Source organism: Elephantulus edwardii, unplaced genomic scaffold (assembly GCF_000299155.1).
Source record: "Elephantulus edwardii isolate Elephantulus edwardi_28Jun2011 unplaced genomic scaffold, EleEdw1.0 scaffold00111, whole genome shotgun sequence".
NCBI lineage: Eukaryota > Metazoa > Chordata > Mammalia > Macroscelidea > Macroscelididae > Elephantulus > Elephantulus edwardii.
Window position 1 is genome coordinate 9604781 of NW_006399861.1, and position 8061 is coordinate 9612841.

Consider the following 8061-nt stretch of genomic DNA (forward strand, 5'->3'; position numbering starts at 1 on the left):
GTTCCAGTCGCCCATTATTATCAATGCATCTTGATTGCATGTTCGATTTATCTCTGCCTGTAAGAGTTGGTAGAAATCATCTATTTCTTCTTCTTTGGCTCTGGTTGTTGGTGCATATATCTGGATGATAGTAGTGTTCACTGGACTTCCTTGTAAGCGTATGGATATAATCCTATCACTCACAATGTTGTACTAAGATGGACCTAGAAATTTCTTTTTTGACTATGAAAGCAACTCGATTTTTCCTCACCTTTTCGTCTCCAGAATAATATATGAGAAAAACAGAAAATAATTTTTTTAAAAAATCAAGCTATGCAAGACCAAATAAATGGAAAAATAGAAGCAATGTAAAATTCAGAATCAACAACTCAAATTATTGCCTTTGGGTTATACATAACTAATTTATTGCTGACCCTCCAGTGGGTTTTCAGAGGCTGTAAATCACACAGGAGGAGTGTGTCCATCTTTCTTCCATGGAGCAGCTGGTTGATTCAAACTGCCTGTCTTTGGGTTGGCAGTGCAACTTCTTAACTAGAAGGCCACCAGAGTTCCCTTAAGTTCTGAATATTAAGACTTAAATTTCAGACATAGGTAACACACTGAAGACAAAAGAGGATTAAAGAAAATGTAACACAAAAGAGTACATCAACAAATGAACTGGCCCCTACCAAACATTCCAAGGGGAAAAAATGACACAAATTCTACTAAAACTATTTCTGAATGTAGAAAAAGGTAGAATATTTGCAAACATTCTATGAAGCAAGTAAAACCTTTATGCCAAAGCCAGGCAAAGACAGCACCAAGAAAGGAAACTATAGACCAATATCCTCCATGAACATAAATGCAAAAATTCCCAAAAAAATTCTAGCTAAAGAATCCAAAATTTAAAAAAAAAGAATCCAAAATAATTTAAAAAGATGATTCATCGTGATAAAGTGGGGTTCATGTTATGTATGCAGGGATGGTTCAATGTTAGAAATCAAGATAGGCAGACTATATGTATAATTGGTTTTTCTTCTCTAGAGAACCCAGCCTAAAACTTGGACATTATGGAATAACTCTCAGCAGTCTGTCATATAACCTGCCTACTATGGGATTGATTAGCCTGTGTAGGTTCCTAATAGTGGTGATGAATCATGGCTATATTGGTAAATTTTAAATCATTGATGCTCATAGAGGTGGAAAAATTGGTCGACCTTACAGGCAGGTTAAACAAATGTGGTGTGATCAGCCCCAGAGTTTATGTGCAACTCAAAGATCTAGAAAAGGGGTAGAATCATCTGCTCCCATCCCATCAGGTTGGTTTCATTGTACTGACAACCTCAGCTGGCATCATGGACCATGAGGAGGCAAGATGAAAACACACAACACAGGACAGAAAATCCTGGGAATCTTTTCCTAGGGATGTGATGCAGAGTGCTAAGAAAATGCCTCAATGGGAAAAGAAAGAAAAAGAGAAAAAACTCAATTACAAAATGGGCAGAGGACATAAACAGACACTTGACCAAAGAAGACATACAGGTGGCCAACAAACACAAAAGAGATACTCAAAGTCACTGGCTATTGTTATTGTTGGGTGCCACTGAGTCTAATACAATTCACAGCCACCCTCTGAACAACAGATCTGAACCTTGCCCTATCCTATGCACCTGGGATCCAATTTCTGTCCAACGGCTCCAAACCAGGAACTCTAAGTATGTCTACCAGCTGGAAAGTGTCCTCAGGCTTGGTGGGAACCACGTGGACAAAAGTCTTGTAGAGCACAGCACCCTGGGGAAGCCACAGCTTCTGCAGCCTAAGGATAGAGCACATAGACATCCTTAGTATGGCGACTATCCCTTCTTCCAAGGCATACAGGTACTTCTTCCCCAGCCCCACGTGGGCTCCCCATGACAGCAGAAATGGTGCTGAGTCCCCAGGATGTTGCCAGCATGAACATAGTGACCTTCCATTTTCTTGATGCCAAAACGTTTGCCAGGTGACTTCTTACCAAAGTTTTTTGAGCTGCCACCTGTCTTCTTGTAAGCATATCTGACAGCAAGAGCTGTAGCCTGAGGGGGACTTAACAGCACCATAATAGCTGTCCGTGTCCTCAGTGCTAGCACCATGTTGGCTTTTCACTGTGTAAAGTTGTTGAAGGTTAACCTTTTTCATGGATCCTTCACTTTCCCCATCCTGAATTATTTTTTTAAAAGAGTGGCACATCTTAACAAAGTTCACAAAGTATATAAGACAAAATTTCAGCATTCTTGTGTCTAAAGGGCACCATGGTTGCACTTCCTTTTCCAATACAATTCAAAAGAATTGATCTTTCTTTAGTCACCCTCATTATCCAACTTCCATTATCCATCTTTGCTCTATAGTACTTTAGATAGATCCTTGACAGTAGATTTTCACAAATGCAACACATTCATGATTTCTTGACTGCTTCTACCATAGGTGTTGATTTTGGATGAATGTAAAATGAAATAATTGACAACTTTTTCCATCTATTATGATGTTGCCTATTGGTCCAGTGGTGAGGATTTTTTGTTTTTTTTTTTAATGTTCAGATTAATCCCTATTGAAGATTGTAGTCTTTGATCTTCTGCAGAAAGTGCTTGAATATGCTGTGAACGAATGCAGTCTCATAAGGACAAATACTTCAAAAGACCATTATTGTAAAAATAGAAGGATAGCTAGTAATACATGTACAGAAACTCAAGGGAGAAAGGGGGAATGAAGGAATGAGGATAGGTGAGGGTAAAACCACAGGGCAGAACTGTTTGGTGGATGGAGGAAGAAGGGAAGCAAATGAGAAAGATTGGGAAGACAAGATAAGGTGATGATGGTCAAGATCTAATGGTGATTGATTTTTTAATGTTTTTTTATTTTATTTTATTTTTTATATTATGTTTTATAACATAATGCATGAGAGTGATTGTATGAAACACAATGTTAATGAAGAATAGTGTGAAACACAATGTATATAAACTTTTATAAAAAACAATTTTAAAAATAATGTAAAATAGAATGTATATGAATGATTGTATGGAACACAATGTAAAGGAAAGATTGTATAAAATACAGTGTGTATGGATAAAACATAATGTAAAAGAATTATATGAAAACTTGTTCTCACTTTCTGCAAGCAAGGTTGTGTCATCTGCATAACACAGATTGCTGACAATTCTTCCTCCAATCCTGATGCCTCATTCTTCTTCATATAGTCCAGTTTATAAAATTACTTGGCCAACATACACATTAAATAAATATGGAGAAAGAATTCAGCCCTGGCACACACCTTCCTGATCTTTGCTTTGAAAATATTTGTTGTTTCTTTTCCTGAAACTTTGCTGTGTTCCCGTTCTATTAAAACAACTGCTTCTTGGTCTATGGATCGGTTTCACATAAGCGCAAGTAATTATTCTAGGATTTCACTTCGTATCAATGTTATTTATAATATGTTGTGATCCATACAGTCAAATGCTTTTGAATGACTATTCAAACCACAACCAGACATCTTTAGGGTATTCTCCGCTTTCAGTAAAGATCCATCTGGTATCAGCTGTAGTATTCCTTGTGCCATGGCTTCTCTGAATATATCTTGAATCTCTGGCAGTTCTCTGTCAAAACACTGGTCCAACCATTTTTAAGATCTTTTCAGATAGTTGTTTTGTTTTTTTTTAGCTAGAAGGTAAAATACACTATGTATACTAATAGTATACTAATATACTCAATTTCTTCCTCTTTGGCACTAGATGTAGGAGCATACACCTGAATAATAGTTGTGTTAACAGATCTTCCCTGTATGCATATGGATATTATCCTATCCCTCACAACATTGTATTTCAGGATAGAACTTGAAATTGGCTTTTTGTCTATGACTGCAACACCATTGTTCTTCTGTTTTTCATTCATATGATTATCTGATCCAAAGTGTCGTCAACATCTCACTAATACCTAGTATGCTAATATTCATGTGTTGCATTTTGTTTTTAACAATAACCAACTTTCCAACATTCAAGCTACCAATTGTTAAATGATGTTTGTTATTGATTTTCCTCATTTCAGCTAACTTCCAATCTTGGCTCTACCACCACACTACTATAACTAACGTCTTTATTTTGTGTTCATAGGGTTTTCAAAAGCCTTTACTTATTTTTTGTCAAATGAGTTGGCTTAATTCCAGGTGGTACAGAATTCTGGGCATAACGAAGAATGAAGAGGAGATTCTGATAGGATTCTGGATTGCATTTACTTTGACTGCATAGCTAAGATCAGAATGGCTGAATGAGAACTGGAGATGGACCATCATAGGGTTTCTTCTTCTTCACTGTTTCTCCGAGTTTCTCCTTACATGTACAACAGGCTCCAAGACAACACTTCATTTTAACTACAGGTGGCAGCAGATGTTACAGCAGAGAATCCAGATGTTTTAAAAAGGAACGGAAGTAAGGTTCATCATTGCCTCAGTCTTATTTTTTGCCAGATTTCTTAATTCCACCCATGGCCAGGAGACCTTTGCCCATGGCCTTAGCTTTTAGTTCCTTGAGTTTTTTCTGTTCTTCCTTTTGTTTCTGCTTGAAAGCCTTATCTTCCTCGTCCACTCCTTGTTCTGCTTCTTGGGCGGTTTCAGGGGCTTCTTCTTATCACCTTTGTGCCAGACATGGCACCAGCTGCCCCTTTCCCAGACCTCTCAAAAGCCTTTTATTTAGGAAGTAGATGGCCCATCCTGCTTCCCAGTCTGTCTTAATCAGGGAGCTCCACCAAAATGCATCTACGATGGGGAAACCCTTTTGGATTTTGACACACCAGTAGTAAAGATTTCAGTATCACAGCAACCCCAAGTAATCGCAGTACAGCAAACTGACAGACCTGCACCACTTATAACAATGTTCTTTCTAAACAGGATCAATAGCAGGCTCAAGGGCCTGTGGCCCCCAGACCCAACCGAAATTTGATGTCAGATGGATCCTGGCTGAAATTAAGGAATACCAGAAAAATATCTATTTGTGCTTTATTGACTGTGCAAAGGAGTTTGACTGTGTGGATCATGACAAGTTGTGACTGACATCTAGAAGAATGGGAATCCCAGAGCACTCACTGTGCTCATGAGAACCTATAACTATACCAGGAGGCTGTTGTGCAAACAGGGGGGCACTGTATGGTTTGGAATTGGCAAAGGAGTGCATCAGGATGAATTCTGTCTCCATACCTGTTCAATCTATATGCTAAGCAAATTATCTGAGATGCTGGACTGTATGAAAAGGAGTATGGCATCAGGATTGGGAGAAGACTCATTAATAACCTGCCTTATGCAGAGGACACGGGCTTGCTTGCTGAAAGTGAGGGTTTGAAGCACTTGTTGCAGAAGATCAAGGAATGCAGCCTTTGGTATGGATTGTGTCTCAATATCAAGAAAACAAAGGTTCTTACTACTGGTTCAATAGGCAGTGTCATGATGGATGGGGAGGAGAATGAAACTGTCAACAGCTTCATCCTGCTTGGATCCACAATTAACACCCTTGGTATGAGCAGTCAGGAAATAAAGAGAGATGCATTGCAATGGGAAAAATCTGCAGTTAAGGACTTTTCCAAATTACTGAGGAGTAGTGATGTCAGTTTGAGGACTAAAGTGCGTCTGATTCAGGCCATGGTCTGATTACTAGCTATGCTTTTGAGCTATGGTGTTGGAGAAGCGCACTGAACATTCCATGGACGACCAAGAAAACGAATAGATATATCTTGGAAAGGGTGCAGCCAGAGTGCTCTTTGGAGGTAAGAATGATGAGGTTTTGCCCAACATACTTTGGACATATTGCTAGGAGATGCTGTTCCTTGGAGAGGGAATGATTTTGGGAAGGGTGGGGGGTCGGTGAAGGAGAGGAAGACCCTCAACCAGGTGGATTGACAAGTTGACTGCTGCAATGGGCTTTTGTGTGTCAGGAAGTGTAAGGATGGTGCATGACAGGACTGGTTTCAGATCTTTTGTTCATGAGTCGTACTCGACTCGATGTCACCTAACAAAAACAACATACTAATATTCTATTAAGAAAAATGGTATAATAATGCTAAAAAATTCCAATTTAAAAAATCACTAATTATTTATCTATAGTTTGTTCCAAGTATTTTTCCTGCAATCACAAATCTGAGGCTTTATCAGCATGCATTTAAACATCACAAAATATTTTTTTAAAATAAAATTTTTATTTTATACTAATTTACTTAAAAAGTTTTTAGCATTATTGTACTATTTTTCTTCACTTAGTACATTGTTTTTCCCACTGGCTCTTTCCTTTTTCCTTTACCTACCCTTCCATTCATCCATCAAAGTGTGCAGCCCTAGGATTACTCCCTGTCCATCCTCACACTTCTGCTCCTATCCTTCCCCCCTTGGATCCTCATATTTGTTTTACTAGTTATATTTCTATTCCAGATACCTTTTAATTACATGTGATAATAATATTGTTCAATAATACCCAGATTCTGTTGAGTCCCCTTTTCTAGGAATGGGAATGAATATGGATCTCTTCTAGTCATTTAGCTAGATGATTATCTTCCAAGTTTCTGGAATAGACTAGTGAGCATGTTTAGGGTTGCATCTGTTTGCTAAAACACCTCAGTTGGCATGCCATAGATCTCAGGGCCTTATTTTTTTGCCAGTGCCTTCAGTGCAGCTTGAATTCATCCTTCATTACCATTGAAATGTTTCTGTGTAGAGTAATTCTTTTTGGTACAGGGACTCTGTGTATTCCTTCTATCTTTGGATGCTTCTTGCATCATTCAAGATTTTGCCCATAGAATCCTTCATTAATGCAACTCAAGGATTGGATGTGTTCTTTAGTTCTCTCAACCTGAGAAATGCTGAGGATGTTCTCCCCTTTGGCTCCTTAATTTCAATTCTTTGTATATTTCATTATATTATTTCACTTTGTCTTCGCAAGTTGCCCTTTGAAATCGCCTGTTTGTCTTTCTTACTTCAAAATTTCTTCTTTTTGGTTTGGACCCTTAACATTTTAGTGAGAGTTTTAGAGTTTCTTCTGAAATTAATTTTTGTCTTTTCTTTATTCTGTTTTTGTAATGACCTTTCTGTTTCTTCATGGATGATTATTTTGATGTCATCCCACAATTCATCTCTTCAATGTATTAGTGTTCAATGCATTAAATGCATCAATGCTATTAAATCTAGTAAGCATCAAATCTATTAATTTTTTACATTAAAATAATAATTCATTGTTGCACATTTTCCTCCCTCCTCCTTCCTCCCACGTCCTGCAGTCTACTTTGCAATACACCTCTTCTTTAGATGTTGTCATACATATAATACTTAGGCATTATTACCCTGGATGACATGGGTTGACACAGTAACTGATGTATTGGAGGTAGGTATGTCGGAATCTATAAGATTGTCTCAGGACAGGAAGATTTCAGAGCTGTTGAACATGTGGTCACTACGAGTCATGAGTGACTCGATAGCACTTAACAACAACATCTGCACAAGACTTAAATGCAAATGTAAAATACAAAACTCTATATTTTGAAAACTTCTTGGTGTAGAGATAGGCAATGAGTTAAGTTAAACTTTAACAAAATTAGCTGTGAAAGCTCTTGATAATAGGATGAAAAGAGAAACTTTAAGCTAGGAAAACTATTTTCATATATTCCTGTCAGATAGTTCTTCCCCTCATCTGTTCCTATGTAGTGTTTATTATCGATCCACTCTTTTTTTTTCCTATTCTCCCTACAACCCCCATGTCACTCTTATAACAGTGGTATTATGCAATGTTTGTCCTTTTTAAAAATTTCTTATTAATTACAATGAAAATTTACTGAGACTTTGGATTTCCATTCATCCATTGTTGCACTTTTCTACCCTCCCAAACCTCCCCCCTAGTACACTACCCTCTTGGAAAAGTAAAAGAAAAATTCTTTCATTGTTTTACAAAACCTCCCCCAGGTCCACTCCACTATGCAGCCTTCACTCTGGACTCCTGTCATGACAAAAATACCTAATCACATATCCCTTTTAAACAGTTTTCTCCCTCTTCTGTTTCAATGCAGTATACATTATTGAACCCA

At 37.8% G+C, this 8061-nt stretch overlaps 1 pseudogene; it reads right to left on the bottom strand.

Annotated features, from left to right (window-relative positions):
• Positions 1 to 1641: 1641 nt before the first annotated feature.
• Positions 1642 to 8061, bottom strand: part of LOC102877554 — a 14007-nt pseudogene continuing 7587 nt past the window's right edge.